General features: G+C 39.1%; 1 non-coding gene and 1 pseudogene across 1 annotated transcript; both read right to left on the bottom strand.

Annotated features, from left to right (window-relative positions):
* Positions 1-3,216: 3,216 nt before the first annotated feature.
* LOC122722570 lies at positions 3,217-3,309 on the bottom strand (annotated as a pseudogene).
* An 11-nt stretch (positions 3,310-3,320) lies between these two features.
* Positions 3,321-3,391, bottom strand: TRNAG-GCC. The gene has a single exon. It is a non-coding gene; the product is annotated as a tRNA-Gly (tRNA).
* Positions 3,392-27,934: the final 24,543 nt, after the last annotated feature.

Below are 27,934 nucleotides of genomic sequence, written 5' to 3' on the forward strand. Positions count from 1 at the left end.
TACACTTTCCACTTTCTAAGTAAACATTTACAAATTTTTCTAAATTTAGTCAATCTGACATCTATTAGTATGAAATTTTCTCTAAATCTATTTTTAGCATTATATATTCTAGTTTGTTGTATTGATTTTCCTCTTAATATGCAAGAATGGTTTTATTAAATTGGCAATTGAGGAAGATAGTATCGGTGAACACTAACTAATGAATCTCCGAACAATTTCTTTAATGTTCCGAGATATTTATGAATTTCTGGAGAGATATGCTATAATTTACTAAGTGGATATTTTTAAATTTTTTATACACCATGATGTAAAATTTCTTTTTATTCGATTGTGTTTTGTATTTAATTTATAACATTTCTTTGTCATGTTTAGTATTTAACTTATACGAATACTCATCGAATTCTTTTATACTTCATCGTAAGAAAGACTTTTACTCTATTGGTGGAGTTAAAGTATGTTGGTTTGCCATAGATTTTTTTTTTCTCTTGGTAACGATCATGGTTGAGGAAGCCTTGGTGTGTGCTCTCCATTCTCGCCAGCAGAATCACGCTTTGTGAATGCTGGTTGACATTGCTTTTTTTTTTGGGCCAAGCTAGAAAACCTGATTCTAGGTTCTTTTGGGTTGGGTCATGTATGGATATAATGGGTTGGGCTAATGTCACATGCCTTTTGTTTTAAAACTTTTTTTTTCAGATTGCAGTTGTTAGTGTTTGATAAGCGCATGTTACAGGTTTTTTTTTTATTTTTTTATAAACTATTCGGTATCCGAAACTCACTAATAGACTAATTCATATTCGTGTTGGGCAGACACATTAAGAGAACAAAATATTTCCTCCTAAATTTTTAAACGTACTCAGTATTCAGGATCCAAACTCAAAATCTTAATTAGAGAGTAGAGATTTACGTTGTTGCATTTCACTAATCAATTTTTATTAAAGTAATATCAGATCTCAAGCATGAATCAAAGAGTGGAGCAATTAGAACAAACTGTTCACACCTTTCCAATAGACAACCTTGTGGCATGCAATTTCTCACGCATGATTGTATGAAGTGAGGAATTTGTCTCAGAAGAAGGGATCTTCAATAGACCCAGCCACCTCAAGTCCTATCCCCACTATCAAAACCTATTGAAAATAATGTTAAAAAGCTAATATGGGATAAGCTGAATGAAAGGAGGAAGCTAGGACTTTGTTTCAAATGCAACGAGAAGTGTAGGCCCAACCATTGATGCAAGAAACTGTTCTTCATTCAAGCTGTACTGGAGCACAACAATGATAATATTGATATGGGAAGAGAGAAAGATGAATCAGCAGATATCCTCACTAGAATTGTTCGATTCTGGTTTTGGAATGCGAACTGAAATTGGAATGCTTCTATCTAAGCACTAAAACTGAAATTAAACCTACAATTTTTTGATTTTTAAGAACTAAATTTGAAATTAAATTTAAATATTTAACCGGTATAATTGACCAGCTTCGATACGTTTCGGTTTCAATTTTTAAAACTTTAATTCTAATTCTAATTTAATTACTAATTGTTGCACACAAAATTATAATATTTATACATTTCTTTTAAAATACTAAATCTAATACAAAACAATAGTAAAAGTAATAACACCATCACTTAAGTAATAATAAAATTAATATTAATATATAATATATATCATATATAATTCTCAAAAAGAATATTATATTATTATATATATATATTTATTAATTATATAATTTTCATTTAAAGATAAATATGTAATTAATATATAAAGGTATATTATATTATTAATATGATTCACTTATATAACTCATTATATATTTATGATTGAAATAAAAAATACGCACATATATGTATTTAAATTCTATTACTAATAAGGATATTATATATAAATACACAAGCTATTTAGATAAAATAAGCTATAAAAAACCAATTAAATTATTTAAATCAAACTATATATTTACAACTAATTAAAATTATGGTTATTTTTTAAATATTATTAATAATATTTAATAATTAAGAGTGGAACATACTTAAATTATAACTCTTCTACTGAGTTCTAAATAAAATTATTAATAATCTCTCTAATTTATTTAAAATTATAAAAAAATACTAAAATTAAAAAACGAAATAAAAATTTTTGCTAAAAATGATTTTAACCTACCTAAATATGTAATCTAATGATGATTACATTATGTATTTAATTATGTTATATAAAACATAGCGTTAAATGTGTAATTTTTTTAAAAAACATAGTGATTAATTTTTTCTGCTTTTAACTTCCAACAAGCTTTGTTTTTCAAAAAAATCAATTGAATAATTTTCATTTTTAATTTGAAAAATATCCAATATTAAAATATTAAATTTATTTTCAAGTATTATCTTATCGTACACTCATTTGAAAAAATAAAAAATAAATAAAAATCCATAATACGTTGGTCGAGGAAGATTGAAGCGACCGATTAATTGTATGCGACCATTTAAATGGTAAAGAGAGGAAAAAAAAAATGACATAAGTTTGAAGGACCCACCAGAAACGACTTCACAGTTGTCGTTTCTGCCATTTGGAGAGTAGTTGGGCCCATCTCTTATGACAATTTAACTTTTTTTTTTTTTTATTAAAACAATGCAGATTGCATCTTCATATCTTAGAGAATGGAGTCTAACGGGGCATCATTCATCCTTTCACTCGATTTCAAGACGCTGAGTTTGATTCCCGCTTTATTATTTTCAAAAAGATTTTAAATATTGTTTGACATGATTAAAAATTATAAAATTAATTATTATTCTTAATCATTAACCATATAAAGAAAATTTATTTAGAAATTACATGTCTTAAAATAAATTGAAATTTAAAATATTTAAGTGAGATTTAAATTACATGGTTTAGGGAAACATGCATATTGATTTGTATTTTTTTAAAGTCAAATATTTAATTCTTATTATATTAAATTTTATCATGAAAATGTAGTTAAATTAGCATTATTATATTTTTTTTAGGATTAATTAGTTATATGTATTTAAATTGTTGAAATATATAAAAAAACTAATGAATTATCTTGCATAGAGACTAATTCTTTTCTTTTTTCTTTTTATAAATTACAAAGAACAAATAGCTAATTTTAAAAAACTATGTTTTAATTCCATTTGACAAATTTATTTATAAATATTTATTTTTAATATTCCTAAAATTTGATAAAGGTAATAAAAAAAAAAGGGAAACCAGAAGAGCTCAGATGCGCTTGATTTATCGTCCGGTAAAATCAGACGGAAGGTGACGGACCCACCATCAACCACAAAGCACACGACTCATCACAGCTCTTATAAAGAGTTGCACCAGCCGGGAATCGAACCCGGGTCTGTACCGTGGCAGGGTACTATTCTACCACTAGACCACTGGTGCCTTACTGTCCATAATTTGACTAATTTTAAATTTATAACTATTTATTTGATCTTGCTCGTTTCCTGTGCGAGTCTACCCTTTTTCAATATAATGTAATACATTTTGTATGAATTTTAAATACTATCAGGGCATGATAAAAAAATATTAGTAAAAAGAGTAATTTCACTGCAAACTTACATCATGCAAATCTATGCATGATAAGGCAATTACAATGGCACTTGACTGCCTGGCAGAATCTATAAAAACTGCAGGAGACGAATATTCTTCACCAACCATATTTATCAAAGCAAGAATCAAATTTTCATTTTATGAATCAAGAAAAGAATCAAATAGTAAGGTTTAATCAATATTTTAAAAATTAATTAAAAATAATATATATTTTTTAAAAATAAATAAATAAATTTTTTTTATAATGGCATGTTTTGGTTAATATATAATTAGAAATAATTTTTTTAATAGAGTAATATGGATTTTCTATGTTTTATAGTTTTATGTTGCAAATTATCAATTCCGACGGTAGTTATCATCATACACATTTAAATGTATAATAAATTTGATTAAATAATTAAATAGTACACTCGGTTTTAATATTTTTAATATAAATTGTTATAACTTATATAATTAATTAAATAAATTCTAGAAAAAAAAAGAAAAGAATGGATGGTGAAACTAAAATAATTAAGAAAAGATTTTATATCCTTTCCATGAAAAAAAATGAAATCTTAAATTTTTAAAATACTAGATAAATTCTTTATAAATAATTGACTCAAATATGTAAAAACTTGATCGATTCATATTAATTCACTTAATTTCCTATTAAATCTAATGACGTAAGATCTGATGGGATATTTAGATGCAGGACATATATATATATATATTTGATCACTTGATACACCTTGTAAAGTGTCCCATTGAATTGGACAAGAATGCTTATTGGCCGGTGTGTAAGGCGGCACATTAATAATGGGCAACAAGACAATAAATATAGAATTAGCTAGTTTGTATTTTCTGCATACGTATTTATGATCTCAACGCTATATCGAAAAGACGTTCAGTGTGTAAGTGTGTAGGAGATTAACATCCTTATCATGATTTCATTAAGTTGTGTCAAGTTGGTCCAATTTATATAGAGATGATTTTTTTTCGATCGCTTATCTATTTTCAAAACCTCGTTGTAATATGAGTTTTGAAGAGATTTGTCCGTCCTCTCCGAGTTTTGAAGTGATCGATCTATTTGTTTCGGGTTTTGGTAAACTCATGGATATTGATAGTCTGATTCTTCATACTAATAGGTTGGGTTTTCTATTGTCTAATCCAATCAGATAAAAAAGTTCGCACGACCTTTTTAAATAATGTGTATAACTGTCATGATTTTAATGGGTCTATTTTTATATGTTATCAAATTCTTATAAATTAATTATAATTCAGATGTATTTGTAATTAGAATGTAAAATCAAATAAAAAATTGTAAAATTCAAATAAGAATGGTAAAATTTAAATCAAGAATTTTAAAATTAAAGTACATTTAAAATTTTCCAATAATTTTGAATGCCATTTATTGAGAAATTAATTTGAATCTTAAGATTAAGACAACGGTGGTAGCAAGCAGCAAATACAAGACGGTAACTTATGGGACAACTCCAAAGGATATTGCGGCAGAACTAGAAATTTAATTCAGATTCAATTTAAATAAATAATCAAAGAAAATAAGAAAAAACATACGAAAAATGAAAATTTCCTATAAAAGTTAACAAACTATTGTAATTAAATTATAATAATTCTCATTTACTTTTCATTCACAAAATATATTTATAATAATTTTATTATTAATATTTTGTAAATATAATTTTCATTATTCAGTATATTCCATAATTCTATTACGTAGTTAATTTTTAGTGATATTTATTATAAAAAAAACTCTTTCTATTAAAGTTATATTACATAAATTCATAAAAAATATTATTAAAATAATATAATAATTCAATACACTGTTTACTAATAAAATTTAATTTTTTTGTAAATATAAATATTCTAAACTATTATATATAAAATAACATTTTATTTTTATTTTTCGAATATTTTTAATAGTCTAGCCTATTATTCATAAAAACAAAATTTGATTTATATTTAAGATTTTTTAAATTTAAGTTATTTAACATATTACCTCATTAAATTTTTTTTCTAGATTTAAATTTTATTTTTCTTAAATTTAAATAGTCTATAAAATCCATTAAATAATTTAATATTATTTATAAAACTTTTTTCTAAAAATTTAAAATTTATATTTTCTACATTTGAGAAGTCTAATATATAATTTCAATAAAATAAATAAATTAGCAACTAAATAATGTATAAAAAATAAATCACTTCTTAATAATAATAATTAAGAAAATGATGTATAAAATTAAATTAAATAATAAGTGAATAATTTAAATTTTAAAAAAATTAGATGAGGATCAGGAGTTGAAATCTAGAATACAAAAAATAAATATTTTTAATTGAAAAATAATAAAAAATAGAAAATGATAAAATAGTCTAATATGTATAGCTCAAATTATATAGACTATATAGTATAAATATTAAAGGAGGTTAAAGGTTTTTTTTTATATATAAATATGTATAATTGGAATTTTTAAAATGTAAGTGTATATTAATATATTTTTTAAAAATCAATGAATTAATAAATTAAATGGTAATTTTTCCTATTATAAAATATAAATTTTAAAATAAAAATAAGTTAAAAAAAAATTTCTAAATAAATAGCGACCAAATGATAATTTTTCCTGTGTTAGAAATACCTTGAAATAGCTTGGCCCCTAATTGGTAGGAGTGAGCATTCGGTCGGTTCGATTTAAAATTGAATCAAACTGAATAAATTGAAAATCAAAATTTTAGTATTTATAAAAATCAAACCGAATCGATTTTGATCAGATATCAAATCAAATCGAATCGATCTGATTCAGTTTGATTCGATTCGGTTTGATCGATTTTGATTTTTAATAAATTTTTTATTTTTTACACTTTATTTTTAATATTTTAAAATTTAATTAAAATATTTTAATTTTAATAAAATTTAATTTCTCTATATTATTGAAAATAACATATTATTATTATTAATCGGTTCGGTTCGATTTTTTCATTTTTTTTATCAAAACTGAACCGAATCGAAATAATCAAAATTTTTAAAATTAAAAACCAAAATGAACCAAATTGAATAAAAAATCGAACCGAATTTTGAAATTAATTCGATTCGGTCGATTTTTTTGATTTAAACCGAATACTGCTCACCCCTGTCTACAATATGAATGATAAAAAGAGTGACATCCTCTATCAAATATATTATCCACTCGAAGCACTTTGCGAGCTTCACGAGTGGCTCGAACTAATAGTTTTAAATAACGGCCGTTACGTGTTATGTAACGGATTTTAGGGGCCGTTACTCATTATACCGTTATATAACAGCCCCTCCTAATTTGCAAGCACTACAGCTGTTATGTAACGGTAACGGCCATTACTGACCGTTATATAACGATAACGGCAGTTACCAATAATTAAAATTCTTTTATATCTTTTATATCTTTTATCTTTTATTCCCTATTTTCATTTTCATTTGTTTCTACACTTTTCAGCAGTTTCAAAAACTATACTTTTTAAGTTTTCTCTTCCCTTTCTCTTTCAAATTTCAAGTTTCCCTGCATATTTCTCATATAAATTTAAATCCATCATAAACTACTCTATTCCAAATTTATTTCTTCTAAAAAGTTAGTTAAATTTTATCTATTTTAGTTTTTAATTGTTTTTTTTTTTTTAAAAGTTTTTGTTGATTAAATTGTTAGTTTTGAATTAAAATTATATTTTGAGCTATTAGTTTATTCGATTTATAAATATTATGTTGATTTTTCTTATTTTAAACTATATGATGTTTAATTTAAGTTAAATAATCTATATTTTATATATTTATATTTATTATTTATTTATATACATTGTTCTAAATTAAATCTAATCAATATCATTTTATTTATGAACATGGCCGCGACCGCGATTTAAAACTATGCATTTGAACTATCTAACCAACGAGTGAAAGCTCATGAAATTACTAGTTCAAAGTAAGCAATTTTGAATGAAAACATCAACTTTACAACGAGGGATGCATCTTGTTCTCAAATAAGAGATTGCATTAGCTTCAACAGCATCTAACCCCACGATTCTTGCACACACTAAGAAGCTGCAACTCTTACATACCCATTCTCATTCTGAAAAAATAACGTCTAATCCCACTGTATCTTTAGAATAGAAACTATCATCAAAATTCGAATCATATAAGTGGAGGGAGGTCGGTACATCAATAGCAACAAATGTTGTTTTCGAGCCATTGTTGTCTTGCATGTCTGTTGATACTCAATATTAGGAGTATTTGGTTTTAATTTTGGTATAGTTATAGTCAAGAATCAAAATAAAAAATAAACCTTTTTTTAATTTTAAAAATTAGACTTAGGAGCTAAATTTTAATAAAGTTCTAGTTTAGTTTTAAGCAATTTCATACTATTTCTGTTTGCTATTTTAACTTTAATTTTAGTTTTATTTTTAATTCAAATCTTGATTACTGTCGATAAACTTATAATATTATTATATTTATTTAAAATAATAAATAATTAAATAAAAGTAATAATAAAAATAATGATATAACAAGCCGTAGTCCCAAACCGACAGACTCCCTTATGCGGCCTACCGCACCTCGTACACTCTGCAACTTCTGTGCCTGAGCTCGAGCCACCTCCTAATCCCAGACCAGACTTTATCCGATTCCAGAACTTGTTCTTCTTTGATCTTCTAAGACCTCTGTCTCCCTTCTTACTTTTTGTGATAGCCTCGCTCATAGAGGAGAGATTAACATCACTTGTCCCCGGGAGTTTGGAACCCGAAGACTGTGCCACGTACTGTTTAACTGTTCCTTGTATAATAGCACTAGCCTCCATTTTCCGTGCCATATCCACTATAGCATGGAAACTCTCCCTCTCTGCTGCTTGAATCAACGAGGAATACCTGGAGTGAAGCTTCATAACATATCTCCTAGACTTCTTCAGGTCTGTGTCAAGACCTTGTCCTGCAAACGGCAACAGCTCCAGGAACCTGTCCGTAAACTCCTCTACGCTCATCTCTTCCGTCTGCCTTAGCTGCTCAAACTCAATCATCTTCAGTTCTCTGGAACTATCTGGAAAAGCTCATCCTGCAAACTCATTGGCAAACTGCTCCCAGGATAAGCTCTCCAACCTTGGGTCCACATAGTTTTTGAACAACTCCCTTGCCTTCTTGCATTTCAATGTGAACCCTGCCATCTGAATGGCTCTACTGTCACTTGCTCCTAGATCATCTGTTATCATCTTTACCGTTCTGAGATACTCAAAAGGGTCATCGCCTGCTTCGAACTTGGGGGCATCCAACTTGAGGTAATCTGTCATCTTTACTTTACCCCCAACTGATGAACCGGGTTTGGGTATCCGGACATCAGGGACTATTGGTTCTGCTGGTGGAGGAGGAGGTGTAGCATCCCTTGGGTTAGGGTTTGCTAGACTTGGGAAAAAGGGTGAGGATGGAAACATGGGGTACTGTGGGTAAAAGGGAGGATAGGGCATAAAGGTGGGATATGGGTTATGGCTAAAGAAATCCGATGTACCTCCCATCGGATACCCTGGCCCTTGCGGGTAGGGTGGATACTGTGGTGGAACAAACCCCGAGGCCTGAGTGCCTCCTTGGGACTCTCCCATATCCTCTACTGACATACTCATGCCCAAACTACTATCTCTTCTCTGGTTATCCTCCTCTGTTTCCATCACATCCGCTGACATACCTTCATGAACTGATCTCCTCCAACCTGCATCAAAAGACCTTCTAAGGTCCCTTGATGTACTTTCCCTGATTGTCCTACAAGATCTTGCCCTCTGTAGAGCAGGGGAATGGGCATCCATGCCCTCATTCTCTGGCGGAGCTCCAGTCAATCTAGCAGATCGACGAGTTCCTCTCATCTTGACTTCTGAAAGCATAACATAGCACATAAACATTAGCATTATATGGTTCATGTGGAAACACATGAACCTGCACCACATACATAACATACATATCATAGCATTAATGCACATGCTCATTATCATGGCATTTCACATCATTATACAAGACAGGACTCCATATCCTATCCTAGTGGACATGATCTCCCTATTGTGCTTGCCCTACTATAACCTTTATGAGCCCGACACACTATAGGTCCGACCATGTGAACCTAGGGCTCTGATACCATTCTGTAACGATCCGGAAATCCGGACCGCTACCGGCGCTAGGATCTAGGTTGACTTAAGGTCGCCGAGACCCGTAGCAAGCCTAACTTACATCCTATATAGCTGGTATAATCCCAAACATGATCAAACATAACCATAAAACATTTAAAACTTTACCTTTTACCCAGCTTGACCTGTGTATGCACTATGACTGCACTCATAGAACCCCTAGGGTCAACATACCCTATGTCAAACTCGGTCCAACACATATATCGACATGAAATAAAACTCATGTATAAAGGGATTAACCAACTCGGGCCAAGCACAATACTATAACTCTGAACATATAACATAATATCATTATGCAATACATCTCTTTTTACATCAAAACATAACCTTACATCACATCATGTCCACTACTATTCTATTACATGCCATAACCATAACCGTATCTCGTCGTCTTCCTGAACTACCTCTGACCCTGCAAGCCTGGGGTTAGGGGAGAGGGGTGAGCTAAAAAGCCCAGTGAGCAGAAACCATAAAAGAAAACAGTTCATTTTAACGTATGCTATCATGGAATGCGTCACATCACAAATATATCACCTCAAGGATGAATCTGTCACCAATAGCCCTCTACATATCAATCTCGTACCATAACAAGTCAACAATACTCTATGCCAGGGGCGATACGGCCACACCTGGACTTCATATGCTCTATGCCAGGGGCGATACGGCCACACCTGGACTTCTCATGCTCTATGCCAGGGGCGATATGGCCACACCTGGACTTCTCATCTCATATCATATCGTACATGCCATATCATATCATTCCACACCATGTCATAACATACTGAGGGCTAGAGGATCATCCAGTATCCATCCACATCATTATCATCGTATTATGCAATGCATCATATTCGTGAATTCTAATGCAAACAACCTATTGCATAACATGGTATTCATGATGCATGAACATGCTTGAACATGCTGAAAACATTTGATTTAAAACATAAGGGTTAGTTCCACTCACCTCTGGCTAGCTCTGGACTAACTCTGAAGCAGCTAACACTACTAAACACCTCGGTTCCTCGGGTCCGATCCTACACAGGTGGACTCCAGTGAGGTGCCAAACATACTCTAAACAACTACCCAAAAACCCCCTAAAGCATCACTTAAACATGCATAGAAAATACTCATGAAAAGGCTGGACAGGGCACTTTCGGCGGCACCTTCGGAGGCTGAAAGTCCCAGACAGAGACGAAAGTCAGGCAGGTTCGGGGGCACCTTCGGCGGCCGAACCCTCTCTCCAGAGACGAAAGTCAGGCACTTTCGGCGGCCGAACATTACCTTCGGCGGCCGAAAGTCTGCTTTCAAGCCAAAACTCAACTTTCGGGGGCAAGTTTAGGCGGCCAATCTCTGCATCCTCAGGCAGGTTCGGTGGCCGAAACCACCTTCGGCGGCCGAACCTGAGTTCATCCAGAACTCAGCCTTTGTGCATTTCAAGCCTCCCAAACCTTCCATACACCCCAAAACAAGCAACCAACTTCTCAAACCCATGCATACATCCTTAACCATGCACAAAGGAGCTCAAACAAGCTTAAACTCCCAAAAACAACATCTAAAGCATACATAGATAGTTTATGACCCACATAGGCCAAAACCATTAAAACAAACCAAACCTCACATACTCTCTCCCAATCATGCATACTCTCTCCCATATGCTCAAGGGGCTTGAAAACTGACCTAAACCCCAACACAAACATCACATGAACATACATTATCATACATTGGGCATAAAACCCACATAAACCCTAACATGCATATCTACCCATACTCAACCATCAAAACCATCTTAAAACTCACTTAAAACTTCATGAAACGTAAAGGAAAGCATAGATCCACACTTACCTCTTGAAGATCGAGGGTTTGTGCGAGCTCTAACTTGGAGATGGGAGGAAACTACTCCTTGGGTCTCCAAGCTCCCAAAACTTTGATCTAAGCTTGAAAACTCTTCAAAACAACCATGGAACTCATAAAAATATGAAGGAGATGAAGAGAAAACATGAAAATGACCAAAGGAGGACATGAACACACCTGAGCTCGAGAATGGGGAGAAATCTCGCCCATTTTCGGTCTGAGGGGCTTTTATAGGTGGCCAGCCAAACCTCCTTCGGCGGCCTAACGTGCATGCAAAACACCCCCATGTTCGGCGGCCGAACTTGAGGTTCGGCGGCCGAACCTGGTTTGTTCAAACAAGGCTTTCAGAGGCCAAAAGCACTCCCGAAACCTTCCCATGTTCGGCGGCCGAACTTCACTTTCGGCAGCCGAACCTGGCAAAAACCTCCTTGGTCTTTTCTTTTCAAAACTCAATTCTTTTTCATTTAAAACCATGAAATCAGTAAAAATCATTTTAGAAATCACATCTTACCCCTCTAGAAGACTCTGGCATCATCAAAATTCCACATTCCAACGGAGATTCCGCCGGAAGGTAGGGATTCTGATGCCGGAATCTAGCCGGGTATTACAATAAGTATCACCCATACCCCCATGGAAGAACTCTAACCACATTAAGGACAATAGGTGGATGATCAGAACTCGTATACAGTAGGTGATTTGATGTAGCATGTGGCAAAAGATCACACCATGCATTAGTCACTAAGACTATATCCAAATGCTCTCCCATAAAAGCATCACTACTCCTACCATTGTCCCACGTAAATGAATATCCATCAAAACTCATATCATTGAGACGTGTCTCAAAAAGAACTTCCCTGAAAGTAGTCATTTAAATCTCTAAGAACTACCCAAAGTAATCATACTGACCATGGAAAGTTGTTAGTAACTTTCAAGATAGAGCTTTACTACTCCATTCAGCCCAATTGTGGAAATAAGTCAAATGCTATAAAGAATCATCCCCCAAAACACTGCATCCCAAAGTCCATATGATGTATAGTATGGACAATTACAATGAACAAATCTCATCCCATAAACATGCCAAACCACACCTGTTTTTAAGGCTTTTTGTGTGTGATTTTAAAACAACATTTTTATAATCTTTTTGGATGTTTGCTCCTCCTCTCTACCTTTTTTTTGTTGATGCCAAAAAAAGAGGAATATTATGGCTATGTTGTATTACTGTATTGTGTTTATTTTTTCTATTTTGTTTGTGGTTATGATATCTAGATCTATTAGTAAATGTAACAACCCGGAAACCGGACCGCTACCGGCGCTAGGATTCAGATCGACTTAAGGTCGCTGGAACCCATAGCAAGCCTAACATACATCCTGTCTACCTGATAAATCCCATACATGATCATAAATTTTCATAAAAACTTTAAACTTTTCATATACCAAGCTGGACCTGTGCATGCACCATAACTCTATACATACAAACTCCATACTAGAGCCCTCATCAAATGCTCTAGTTGGGTCAACATTACATACATCAAGCTTGGTTCAACATATATCATCATTAAAAACATTTCATAAAGATCATGTACCAAAGGGATTAACCATACATTAGAGCCAATCACAATACTATTCCTCATTACATCACTGTACAATACCTTACATTACATTACATGTCATTTCATGTCCATTACTAATCTATTACATATACAAAGCCTTTACCCTTGCTGACTTCTTGTGCTATCTCTGACCTGCAAATCTGGTGTAATATCCGGCTAGACTCCGGTATCAGAATTTCCACTTTCCGGTGGAATCTCGGATGTCAGAACCCTCTAGAAGGGTAAATTATGGTTTTCTAAAGTGTTTTCATGTGTTTTTATGGTTTTAATAAAGAAAGAAAATGAGTTTTGAAAGAAAAGACCAAGGAAGAAAATCCAGGTTCGGCCGCCGAACATGGGGAGTTTACGGAAGCACCTTTGGCCCCCGAAAGTGGTCTGGCCAGCCACCTATAAAAGGCCCCTTGTCCGAAAATGGGCAAGTTTTCTCTCTCTATTTTCGGGCATAGGTGAGATTTCGCCCTTCCATGGTCGATTTGTTGTTTTCCTTCAATCTTTTCAAGTTTTTAATGAGTTTTTACGTTGTTTTGAAGATTTTTGAGCTAAGATTAAAGTTTTGAGGCTTGGAGACCCCCGAAGCTCGATTTCTCCCAATCTCCAAGTTTGGATCACCTCTCCTCTCGATCTTCAAGAGGTAAGTGTAGATCCTATCTTCTTTTATGTTTTAAGTAAGTTTTATGAAGGGTTAAGGGGTTTTAATGCATGTTTAGGCTAGTTGTTTAATGTTAGGGTTTATGTACCCTTTATGTTAAATGTGATGCTTGTTGGGGTTTAGGCTAGTTTTATGCCCCTATATGCTTGAATAAGTGTTTATGCATGTTTTAGAATGGTTAAATGCATGTTGTGAAGTTCTGGGTGGCTGAATGCATCAGGCGGAATCGGGTTCTGCCATTTTGGAGAACCTAGGTTCGGCTGCCGAAGCCATGTTCGGCCGCCAAACCTGCCGGTGGAGGCGGTTTGGCTGCCTAAACTCGCCCCCGAAAGTTTGGACTTTCGGCTCTGGAGGGGAGTTTCGGCCGCCGAACTTCCCCCCGAAAGTGGGTGACTTTCGGCTCTAGAAGGACTTTCGGCCGCCGAACCCTGCTCCCGAAAGTGCCTGACTTTCAGCCGCCGAACCTGCCGCCAAAAGTGCCCTGTTCAGCCTTCCTTTGCATGTTTTCTTTGAATTTTTTATGATGTTTTAGGGGGTTTTTGGGGGAGATGTTTAGAGTTTGTTTGGACCCTCATTTGAGTCCACCTCTGTAGGATCGGACCCGAGGAGCCGAGGAGGCCAGCAGTGTTAGCTGCTTCAGAGTTAGCCCAGAGTCAGCCAGAGGTGAGTAGAACGGAACTTCTTTTATTTTCAACGCAATGAAATCTTTTTAGCATGATCCATACATCACGAATGCCATGATATGTATTAGGTTGTTTTGCATTAGAATTCACGAATATGATGCATTGCATAATATGATGTTGATGTGGATGGATATTGGATGATCCACTAGCCCTCGATATGGCATGTTATGATACGGTATGGAAGTCCAGTGAGGCCCATTCTACGCCCTTGGCACGATGTGAGAGAAAGACCAGTGAGGCCCATTCTACGCCCCTGGCACAATTGGACTATGTAGAGGGTTATTGGTGACAAATCCATCCGTGACGTGAATTGTTTGTGATGTGATGCATTTCATGATGGCATATGTTTATAAACTGTTTTTATTGTTCTGCTCACTAGGCTCTTGTAGCTCACCCCTTTTCCCTAACCCCCAGGTTTGCAGGTTCAGGATAGACCGGAAAGTCGTCAAGGGTAAAAGTTATGGTTATGTAATAGATTAGTAGTGGACATGATATGTAAATTAATGTAATGTAATGTAAGGTATTGTTCAGTGTTGTATTGAGGATTAGTATTGTGCTTGGCCCTAATGTATGATTGATCCCTTTTGTACATGATCTTATGAAATGTTTTTAATGATGAGTTATGTTGAACCAGGCTTGACATATGTTATGTTGCCCCACTAGAGCATTTGATGAGGGCTCTAGTGTGGCGTTTTATGTTTTCCGTATGGTGCATGCACAGGTCAAGCTTGGTATATGGAAAGTTTAAAGTTTTTATGCAAAAGTATGATCATGTATGGGATTTTATTAGATGTACAGGATGTATAGTTTGCTTGCTATGGGTCCCGGCGACCTTAAGTCGATCTGGATCCTAGCGCCGTTAGCGGTCCGGTTTTCGAGTCGTTACAGATTGATATCAGAGCCCTAGGTTCATATGGTCGGAGCTAGAGAGTGTCGGACTCATAGATGTCTTAGAAGGGCAAGCACAATAGGAAAAATCATGTCCACTAGGATAGGATGTAGAGTCCTGTCTTGATGATGTGTGATGCCATGATGATATGCATGTGCATTAATGATATGCTATGTATGGTGTGGGTTCATGTGTTTCCACATGAACCTTATGATGTTAATGTTTATGTGTTTTGTGTTGTTTTTCAGACGTAAGATGCGAGGCACTCGTCGATCTGCACGATTGACTGGAGTCCCACTAGAGAATGAGGGCATGGATGCCCGTCCCCCTGCATTGCTAAGGGCAATGTCATGCAGATCAAGTAGAGAGGGAATATCAAGGGACCCTAGAAGGTCTTTTGATGTAAGCAGGAGGGGGACAGTTCAGGGTAGAATGTCAGCTAATGTAAGGGGATTAGAGGAGGATGAGCAGAGAAGAGATGGTAGCTTGGGCATGAGCATATCGGAAAAGGGCATGAGAGAATCTCAAGGAGGCGCTCAGGCCTCGAGGTTTGGTCATCCACCATAGTATCAACCCTTTCCTCAGGGCCTAGGTTATCCAATGGGGGGTACATCAGATTATTCCAGCTTTAACCCATATCCCTCCTACATGCCTTACCCTCCTTTTTACCCACCATATCCCCAGTACCCTATGTATCCACCCTCACCTTTCTACTCAAATACAGCAAACCCTAACTCAGAGAATGCTGCACCTCCTCCACTACCAGCAGAACCTGTAGCCCCTGAAATCCAAACACCCAAGCCTAGCTCATCTGTAGGGAGCAAGGTAAAGATGACTGATTACTTGAAGCTGGATGCTCCCAAGTTCAAGACGGGAGATGATCCATTTGAGTACCTTAAAACGGTAAAAATGGTAACAAATGAGCTGGGGGCAGATGATAGTAGAGCCATTCAGATGGCGGGGTTCACTTTGAAGTCCAAGAAAGCAAGAGAATGGTTTACAAACTATGTGGATCCGAGGTTGGGGAGCTTATTCTGGGAGCAGTTTGCTAATGAATTTGCAGGATGGGCTTTCCCTGACAGTTCAAGGGAGCTAAAGGTGGTTGAGTTTGAACAGTTAAGGCAAACAGAAGAGATGAGTGTCGACGAGTATACCGACAAGTTTTTGGAGTTGCTGCAATATGTGGGCCAGGCATATGACAGATCAGAAGAAGGCCAGAAGGTATACCATAAGGCTCCACCCCAGGTATTCCTCCCTAATTCTAGCAGCAGAGAGAGAGGACTTCCACACCATAGTGGATGCAGCACGGAAGATGGAGGCTAGTGCCATCATTCAGGGGACAGTTAAGCAGTCAGTGGCACAGTCTTCGGATTCCAAGACCCCAGGTGGGGGAAAGTTAGATCCCTCTTCTCTGAGTGCGGCAGCTTCAGGCAGTAAAAAATGGGGCAGTACCATTAAAAAGCCAAAGAAGAATAAGTTCTGGAATTGTTTGAAGACAAGTCTGGGTTTAGGTGATGGCTCGAGCTCAGGTTCAGATGGTTCAGAGTGCTTGAGGTGTGGTAAGCCACACAAGAGAGTATGCCGGTTTGGGACAACAGCCTGCTTCAGGTGTGGGCAGGAGGGACACATGGCTCGGGAGTGTCCTAAGGTACCTTTTATGGCACCATCCCAGCAGACGGCTTCTGGTAGTGTGGCTCAGCCAGTAGCTCCAGTAGTGACTCAGGGTAGCGGCAGAGGCAGAGGGAGAGGAGCAGCCTCTTCTTCAATAGGTTCCCAAGGTGAAGTTCCGTCAGCTCCAACTCGGATCTTCACTATGACACAGAAGGAGGCAAACACATCCAACACCGTGGTGTCAGGTAATCTCATCATTGGTTGTTCAGATGTGTATGCTTTAATGGACCCTGGTGCATCTCATTCTTTTGTTGCTCCGAGAGCCGTAGAGAGGTTGGGTTTGATAGTCTCTGGGTTAGAGTGTCCTCTCTGGGTCAGTGGATCCAAGTGTGACCCATCAGTGGCAGAGTCAGTTTGTCGGTTCAGTCCAGTAATTGTTGAGGGTAGATGCCTTCCAGCCGACCTTGTGGTTCTAGATTTGACGAATTTTGATATCATTCTAGGGATGGACTGGCTATCTACTCATGGTGCTACCTTGGACTGTAGAGACAAGGTAGTCAGGTTCAGAGATCAGGATGGGTCAGAGGTTGTCTTCAGAGGAGACAGGAGGGGTATGCCTAGAGGTCTGATATCAGCCCTACAGGCTCGTAGGTTGCTCAGGAGAGATTGTCAGGGGTTTCTAGCTCACGTGAGAGAGCTGGATAGTCAGGTTAGGGAGCCCGCCTCAATGCCCGTGGTTAGAGAGTTTCCTGATGTCTTCCCAGACGAGCTTCCAGGACTACCACCTGCTAGGGAGATAGAATTTGAAATAGAATTGATGCCTGGAACCAGACCAATCTCTATCCCTCCCTACAGGATGGCACTAGCAGAGTTGAAGAAGCTAAAGGAACAGTTGCAAGAGTTGGTAGACAAGGGTTTCATCCGACCGAGTACCTCACCTTGGGGTGCTCTAGTGCTGTTTGTAAAGAAGAAGGATGGATCCTTGAGACTTTGTATCGACTACAGGCAGTTGAACAAAGTCACTACCAAGAATAAGTATCCTCTACCCATGATTGACGATTTGTTTGACCAGCTAGCAGGAGCAGGTTGTTTCTCCAAAATAGATCTGAGATCCGGGTACCACCAGCTGAGAATCAGAGAAGAAGATGTGCCGAAGACAGCATTCAGGACCAGATATGGGTATTATGAGTTCCTAGTAATGCCGTTTGGGCTAACCAATGCCCCTGCAGCATTCATGGATCTCATGAACAGAGTTTTCAGTCAGTATCTGGATCGCTTTGTTATTGTCTTCATTGATGATATCTTAGTGTATTCCAGAAACGCAGAGGAGCATGCCCATCATCTGAAGATAGTTTTGCAGACCCTGAGGGAGCATGGCTTGTATGCCAAGTTCTCCAAGTGTGAGTTCTGGTTAAGGAGCATCTCATTCTTGGGGCATGTTGTGTCAGAACAGGGAATTGAAGTGGACCTCAAGAAGGTGGAAGCTGTAGCTAACTGGCCTAGACCCACTACAGTCACAGAGATTAAGAGCTTTCTGGGATTGGCAGGTTACTACAGGAGGTTCGTTCAGGACTTCTCCAAAATTGCCGCTCCTATGACCAGACTGACCAAGAAGAACCAAAGGTTTGTGTGGTCTGAGCAGTGTGAGGAAAGCTTTGAAGAGCTGAAGAAAAGGTTGACGTCAGCACCGGTGTTAGCTCTGCCTACCAGTAATGAAGACTTCACAGTGTTTTGTGATGCGTCCCGTGTGGGACTAGGTTGTGTGTTGATGCAAAATGAGAGGGTAATTGCTTATGCTTCTAGGCAGCTGAAGAAGCATGAGTTGAATTATCCTACACATGATCTAGAAATGGCAGCTGTGATCTTCGCACTCAAGATGTGGAGGCATTACCTTTATGGGGTTAAATGTGAGATCTTCGCATATCATAAGAGCTTGCAGTACATCTTGAGTCAGAGGGAGTTGAATTTGAGGCAGAGAAGATGGGTAGAACTGCTTAGTGACTATGATTGCAAAATTCAGTACCATCCGGGTAAGGCAAATGTTGTGGTAGATGCCTTAAGCCGAAAATCACTTGGCAGTCTATTCCATATTACAGCAGAGAGAAGACCGGTGGTGAGGGAGTTTTATAAGCTCTTTAATGAAGGGCTGCAGTTGGAGTTGTCTGGTACAGGTACTTTGATAGCTCAGATGAGAGTGACACCCGTGTTTCTTGAGCAAGTGGCTTAGAAGCAGCATGAGGACCCAAAGTTAGTGAAAATTGACAGGACTGTTCAGTCAGGCAAGAATGAAGAGTTCAGATTTGATAGCAAAGGGATCCTCTGCTATGGGATCCTCCGCTATGGGATCCTCCGCTATGGGAACAGGTTATGTGTACCAGATAACGTGAGTTTGAAGGGAGACATTATGAGGGAAGCTCATAATGCCAGATACAGCGTTCACCCTGGAGCCATAAACCCTAACATTTTACATCTACTCTAAACATATAGGGGCATAAAACTAGCCTAAACCCCAACAAACATCAACATAGCATCACTTTAAGTATAAAGGGTACATAAACCCTAACATTTTACATCTACTCTAAACATGCATTAAACACCCTTAAAACCCCTCAAAACTTACTTAAAACATAAAAGAAGGTGAGGATCTACACTTACCTCTTGAAGATCGAGAGGAGAGGTGATCCAAACTTGGAGATTAGGAGAAATCGAGCTCCGGGGGTCTCCAAGCTTCAAAACTTTGATCTTAGCTCAAAAATCTTCAAAACAAAGTAAAACTCATCAAAAACTTGAAGGTATTGAAGGAAAACACAAAATCAACCATGGAAGGGCGAAATCTCACCTATGCCCAAAAATAGAGAAAGAAAACTCGCCCATTTTCAGACATGGGGCCTTTTATAGGTGGCTGGCAAGACCACCTTCGGGGGCCAAAGGTGTTTCCGCAAGAGCCCAATGTTCTGCGGCCGAACATGAGATTCGGCGGCCGAACCTGGCTTTTCCCTCATTGGTCTTTTCTTTCAAAACTCAATTTCTTTCTTTATTAAAACCATAAAAACATATAAAAACATTTTAGAATTCCTTTATTTTACCCTTCTAGAAGGCTTCGACATCCGAGAAATTCCGGGTTCCAACGGAGATTCCGCCGAAAGGTAGGAATTCGGATGCCGGGGTCTAGCCGGGTATTACATTCTTCCCCCCTTAAGAACATTCATCTCCGAATGTTCAACAAACAAGCATAGCAAGGCAAAGCATCAAGAAACTCATAAACCTAAAACACATACCTTAGAAGAGATAGGGGTATTGCTGGAGTATGGACTCCCGTGTCTCCTAGGTACACTCTTCTATGTTGTGATGATTCCAAAGGACTTTCACCATCGAGATTTCCTTGTTCCTCAGCTTCCTGATCTGCGTGTCTAGGATCCGTACTGGCTGCTCAACATAGATGAGATCTCCTAGGATCTCTACATCTAGCTCATTAAGAACCTTGCCCGGATCTGACACGAACTTTCATAACATGGAAACATGGAAAACCGGATGGATTCTCTCCATGGAAGCAGGTAAGTCCAACTTGTACGATACATTCCCAATCTTCTGCAAGATTTCAAAGGGTCCGAAGTATTGAGGAGCTAGCTTACCTTTCCTCTCAAAACGAATCACCCCTTTCATAGGAGACACCTTAAGCAACACCATATCTCCCTCCTGGAACTCTATATACTTCCTGCAGACATCTGCATAACTTTTCTGCCGACTCACAACAGTTCTGATCCTTTCTCTGATAATGGGCACTACTCTGCTGGTGATCTCTACTAGCTCAGGCCCTGCTAAGGCCCGTTCTCCCACTTCCTCCCAGCAGACAAGTGACCTACACTTCCTTCCATACAAAGCTTCATAAGGAGCCATCCCTATGCTAGCATGATAGCTGTTATTGTAGGCAAACTCCACCAAAGGTAGATGTTGCCTTCAAGAACCGCCAAAATCTAGCACACACATTCTGAGCATGTCTTCTATAGTCTGGATGGTCCTCTCTGACTGTCCATCAGTCTGAGGATGGAAAGCAGTGCTAAAGTCTAGCCTGGTGCCCATAGCATTCTGCAGACTCCACCAAAACCTGGAGGTGAACTGGGGTCCCCTATCTGACACTATCGAAACGGGAGCCCCATGCAATCTGACAACTTCATCCACATACACCTGTGCCAATTTGTCCACAGAATAACCACTCCTGACAGGAATGAAGTGAGCAGATTTGGTCAGTCTGTCCACAACCACCCATATGGAGTCTAGTCTATTGGACGTTGCCGTAACCCCACCACAAAATCCATAGCTATATTCTCCCATTTCCACTCTGGAATCGGCAGTAGGTTAAGCATTCCAGCCGGCTTCTGATGTTCCAGCTTCACCCTCTGACATACCTCACAGGCGGACACGAACTGTGCCACCTCTCTCTTCATAGCTGGCCACCAATAGACTCTCTTCAGATCTTGATACATCTTGGTGGCTCCAGGGTGAACACTGTATCTGGCATTATGAGCTTCTCTCATAATGTCTCCCTTCAGACTCACGTCATCTGGTACACATAACCTGTTCCCATAGCGGAGGATCCCTTTGTTGTCAAATTTGAACTCATCATTCTTGCCTGCTTGAACTGCTCTAGCTATTTTCACCAGCTTGAGGTCCTCGTGCTGTTTCTAAGCCACCTGCTCTAGAAACACGGGCGTCACTCTCATCTGAGCTATCAAAGCATCTATACCAGATAACTCCAACTGCAGACCTTCATCAATGAGCTTATAGAATTCCCTCACCACCGATCTTCTCTCTGCTGTAACATGGGATAAACTGCCAAGTGATTTCCGGCTTAGGGCATCTGCCACAACATTTGCCTTACCCGGATGGTACTGAATCTTGCAATCATAGTCACTAAGCAGTTCTACCCATCTTCTCTGCCTTAGGTTCAACTCTCTCTGACTCAAGATGTACTGCAAACTTTTATGATCTGTAAAGATCTCACATCTTACCCCATATAGGTAATGCCTCCACATCTTGAGTGCAAAGATCACAGCTGCCATCTCTAGATCATATGTAGGATAATTCAACTCATGCTTCTTCAGCTGCCTAGAAGGATAAGCAATTACCCTCTCATTTTGCATCAACAAACAACCTAGTCCCACACGGGATGCATCACAAAACACTGTGAAGTCTTCATTACTGGGAGGCAGAGCTAACATCGGTGCTGACGTCAACCTTTTCTTCAGCTCTTCAAAGCTTTCCTCACACTGATCTGACCAAGCAAACCTCTGATTCTTTTTGGTCAGCCTGGTCATAGGAGCGGCAATTTTGGAGAAGTCTTGGACGAACCTCCTGTAGTAACCTGCCAAACCCAGAAAACTTTTAATCTCTATCACTGTAGTGGGTCTAGGACAGTTAGCTATAGCTTCCACCTTCTTGGGGTCCACTTCAATTCCCTTTTCTAACACAACATGTCCCAAGGAGGAAATGCTCCTCAACCAGAATTCACATTTGGAGAACTTGGCATACAAGTCATGCTCCCTCAGGGTCTGCAAAACTATCCTCAGATGATGGGCATGCTCCTCTGCGTTTCAGGAATACACTAAGATATCATCAATGAAGACAATAACAAAGTGATCCAGATACTGGTTAAAAACTCTATTCATGAGATCCATGAATGCTGCAGGGGCATTGGTTAGCTCAAACGGCATTACTAGGAACTCATAATGCCCATATCTGGTCCTGAATGCCATCTTCGGCACATCTTCTTCCTTGATTCTTAGTTGGTGATACCCGAATCTCAGATCTATCTTGGAGAAACAACCTGCTCCTGCTAGCTGGTTAAATAGATCGTCGATCCTAGGTAACGGATACTTGTTCTTGGTAGTGACTTTGTTCAACTGCCTGTAGTCGATACAAAGTCTCAAGGATCCATCCTTCTTCTTTACAAACAGTACTGGAGCACCCCAAGGTGAGGTACTCGGTCGGATGAAGCCCTTAGCTACCAACTCTTGTAACTGCTCCTTTAGCTCCTTCAACTCTGCTGGTGCCATCCTGTAGGGAGGGATAGAGATCGGTCTGGTTCCAGGCATCAATTCTATTTCGAACTCTATCTCCCTAGCAGGTGGTAGTTTTGGAAGCTCGTCTGGGAAAACATTTGGAAACTCTCTGACTACGGGCACTGAGGCGGGCTCCCTAACCTGACTATCAAGCTCTCTCACCTGAGCTAGATACCCCTGACAACCCCTCCTGAGCAACCTACGAGCCTGTAGGGCTGATATCAAACCTCTAGGCATACCCCTCCTGTCTCCTCTGAAGACAACCTCTGATCCATCCTGTCCTCTAAACCTAACTACCTTGTCTCTGCAGTCCAAGGTAGCACCATGAGCAGATAGCCAATCCATCTCTAGAATGACATCAAAATCAGTCAAATCTAGAACCATAAGGTCGGTTGGAAGGCATCTACCCTCAACAAACACTGGGCTATACTGGAAGACTGACTCTGCCACTGATGGATCACACTTGGGTCCACTGACCCAGAGGGGACACTCTAACTCAGAAGCCATCAAACCCACTCTATCTACGGCTCTCGGAGCAACAAAAGAATGAGAAGCAGCAGGGTTCATAAGAGCATACACCTCAGAACAACCAATAGTGAGATTACCTGACACCACGGTGTTTGACGTGTTAGCCTCCTGCTGAGTCATAGTGAAGATCCGAGTTGGAGCAAATGGACCTTCACCGCGGGAACCTGCTGAAGAAGAGGCTGCCCCTCTCCCTCTGCCTCTACCACTACCCTGAGTCATGGCTGGAGCTACTGGCTGAGTCACACTACCTAGAGCCGTCTGCTGGGACGATGCCATAAAAGCTGTTCTAGGACACTCCCGTGCCATGTGTCCCTCCTGCCCACACCTGAAGCAGGCTGTTGTCCCAAACCGACATACTCCCTTATGTGGCTTACCGCACCTCAAGCATTCTGAACCATCTGAACCTGAGCTTGAGCCACCACCTAATCCCAAACCTGACTTCAAATGGTTCCAGAACTTATTCTTCTTTAGCTTTTTAATGGTGCTGCCCCACTTTTTACTGCCTGAAGGTGCTGCACTCAGAGAAGAGGGATCTAACTTTCCCCTGCCTGGGGTCTTGGAACTCGAGGGCTGTGCCACTGTTTGCTTAACCGACCCCTCAATAATGGCACTAGCCTCCATCTTCCATGCTGCATCCACAATGGTGTGGAAGCTCTCCCTCTCTGCTGCAAGGATCAGGGAGGAATACCTAGGGTGGAGCCTCATGGTATACCTCCTAGCTTTCTTCTGATCTGTGTCATATGGCTGACCCACATACTGCAGCAACTCTAGAAACTTGTCGGTGTACTCGTCGACACTTATATCCTCTGTCTGCCTTAGCTGCTCAAGCTCAACAACTTTCAGCTCTCTGGAACTGTCTGGAAACGCCCATCCATCAAACTCATTTGCAAACTCCTCCCAGGATAGGCTGTCCAACCTTGGGTCCACATAATTTTTAAACCATTCTCGTGCTTTCTTGCATTTCAATGTGAACCCTACCATCTGAATGGCTCTACTGTCATTTGCCCCCAGCTCATCTGTTATCATTTTTACCGTTTTGAGGTATTCAAACGGATCATCACCTGTCTTGAACTTGGGAGCATCCAGCTTCAGGTAATCTGTCATCTTTACCTTGCTCCCCACAGATGAGCTAAGTTTAGGTGTTTGAATTTCAGGGGCTACAGGTTCTGTTGGTGGAGGAGGAGGTGCAGCATTCCCTGGGTTAGGGTTTGCCGTATTTGGGTAGAAGGGTGAGGGTGGATACATAGGGTACTGTGGGTATGGTGGGTAAAAAGGAGGATAAGGCATGAAGGAGGGATATGGGTTAAAGCTGGAGTAATCCGATGTACCCCCCATCGGATACCCTGGGCCCTGTGGAAAGGGTTGATATTAGGGTGGATAACCAAACCCCGAGGCCTGAGCGCCTCCTTGAGACTCTCCCATACCCTCTTCAGACATACTCATGCCCAGACTACCATCTCTTCTCTGTTCATTCTCCTCTGATCCCCTCACATCAGCTGACATTCCACCCTGAACCGTTCCCCTCCTGCTTACATCAAAAGACCTTCTAGGGTCCCTTGGCACTCCCTCTCTACTTGATCTACAAGACATTGCCCTTGGCAAAGTAGGGGGACGGGCATCCATGTCCTCATTCTCAGGTGGAGCTCCTGTCAATCTAGCGGATCGATGTGAGCCTCTCATCCTGCTTCTAAAAAACGACATAAAACACATAAACATTAGCATCATATGGTTCATGTGAAAACACATGAACCCACATCATACATACCATATCATTAATGCACATGCATATCATCATGGCATTACACATCATCATCAAGACAGGACTCTACATCCTATCCTAGTGAACATGATTTTTTCCTATTGTGCTTGTAACGACCCGAAAACCGGACCGCTACCGGCGCTAGGATTCAGATCGACTTAAGGTCGCCGGAACCCGTAGCAAGCCTAACATACATCCTATACATCTGATAAAATTCCAACTTTCCAACATGCATTCAACTATTCTAAAACATGCATAAACACTTATTCAAGCATATAGGGACATAAAACTAGCCTATACTTCAGCAAACATCACATTAAGCATCACATTTATCATTAACTAATATAAACCCTAACATTTTACAACTAGCCTAAACATGCATCAAAACCCCTTAACCGTTCATAAAACTTACTTAAAAACATAAGAGAAGATGAGGATCTACACTTACCTCTTGAAGATCGAGAGGAGATGCGATCCCAAACTTGGAGATATGGAGGAATGAGCTCCGGGGGTCTCCAAGCTTCAAAACTCTGATCTTAGCTTAAAATCTTCAAAACATGGTAAAAACTCACAAAAATCTTGAAGGATTTGAGGAGAAAACATAAGATCATCAAGAGGGTAGCGGAGACTCACCTTGCCCGAAAATGGAGAGAGAAAACTCGCCCATTTTCGGACAGGGGGCCTTTTATAGGTGGCTGGCCAGATCACCTTCGGGGGCCAAAAGTGCCTCCGCAACTCCACCATGTTCGACGGCCGATGTAACGACCCCAAAATGGACCGTCACCGGCGCTAGGATTCAGGTCGGCTTAAGGCCGCCAGAACCCGTAGCAAGCCTGCTATACTCTCTGTGTACCTGTAAACCTCATACATGATCATACATTTTATGTGAAAATAAAACTCTTTTCTGAACCAAGGCTCAACCTGTGCATGCACTATCTCTGTACTCTGTACTCATGTACTCTGTACTCTGTATCCCTGACTAGAGCTTGCTCTAGATGGGTTAACTCATACCTGTTAAGCCTGGTTTTCACATACAGGAAAACATATATACATATACAGATCATGTACAAAACATACATCACTAGGTCAAGCAACAACTATTACATCTCTTTAATATTACATGTCCACTCTAAGCTATTACAGATCTCTTTACTCTTCCTGTACTCTGCTGGACTGTCCCTGTACACTGTACACTGAACCTGCAAAACTGGGGTTAAGGGAGTGGGATGAGCTCTATAGCCCAGTGAGTAGAACAGTAAAACATCTCAGTAAAATATGATCTCATGGAATGCACCATATCATAGACAAGCCACATCAAGAGTAAACCTGTCACCACATAGTCCCAGTAACTCTGTGCCAGGGCGTAGAATCGAGCACCTGGTCTTCCTGTCATAAATATATATATATGTGTATATAACACCTCTGTACTTACCATTGCCAGGGCGTAGTCAAAGGCTCCTGGACTTTACTATATACCTGCCAGGGTGTAGTCAAAGGCTCCTGGACTTTGCTATACGTGCCAGGGCGTAGTCAAAGGCTCCTGGACTTCCTGTCTGTGACTATTGGATCATTCAGCATTTACTCACATCATCAAATATCAATGCAATGCAACATAGTCGTGGATACTAATGCAATCATCCTATGATATCATCGTGATGCATGAGAGATGCTGAAAACATGTCATTTGGTCAATTCAAAAGCATTAAGCGTAGTTCCACTCACCTCTGGCTATCTGGACTGACTGACTCTGCAGGCTCTGAACCTCTGGAGCAGTACTCACTGCTGCTCTCTCTGGTTCCTCTGGTCTGTATAAGCACATAAAGACTCAAATGAGGGACCAAACTATCGTAAGACTACCTCTCTTAATCTACCCAAGAAACCCCTTCATCTCACTTTAAAACTCATGCAAAACATGCAAAAGAAAAACTGAACAGAACACTTTCGGCGGCAGGTTCGGCGGCCGAAAGTCCTCTCCAGAGACGAAACTCAAGCACCTTCGGCGGCACCTTCGGCGGCCGAATCCCCCACACAGAACCGAACATGCACAACTCGCGGGGGCAAGCTGTGGCAGCCTAAGCTACCATGCAAGGGGTTCGGCGGCCGAATGATCCTTCGGCTGCCGAACCTGAGTTCATTCAGAACTCAGCTTCAACGGCAAACCATCTTCTCCTTCCCTTCAATCTCTCAAACCATATCTACTCCAACTCCTCAACACACATATACTCATGTATATGATCACAGGGGTCCAAAACTATCTAATAACCCCAAACAACAAATCAAACATAACACATAATCATGTATACATGCATAAATCATCTAAACTCCCATTAAAAACCTAAACATGCATCTCCTTCCACAAATCCCATAAAACCTTCAGAAAACATAAAAACATGTTCAAGAGCATCACTTACCTCCTGTTATAAGAAGATAAACACTCTGATCAAAGGAAACGAACCACCTCTCTTCACACTCTCAAACTCTCCAAAGCTCACTTGTTTTGCTCCAAAACTTTCAAAATTTGGTAAACGAGCAAACTCCTGCATGAGCTGCTCAAACTTAGCAAATAAAG

This window comes from Manihot esculenta, chromosome 18 (genome assembly GCF_001659605.2).
Source record: "Manihot esculenta cultivar AM560-2 chromosome 18, M.esculenta_v8, whole genome shotgun sequence".
Taxonomy (NCBI): Eukaryota; Viridiplantae; Streptophyta; class Magnoliopsida; order Malpighiales; family Euphorbiaceae; genus Manihot; species Manihot esculenta.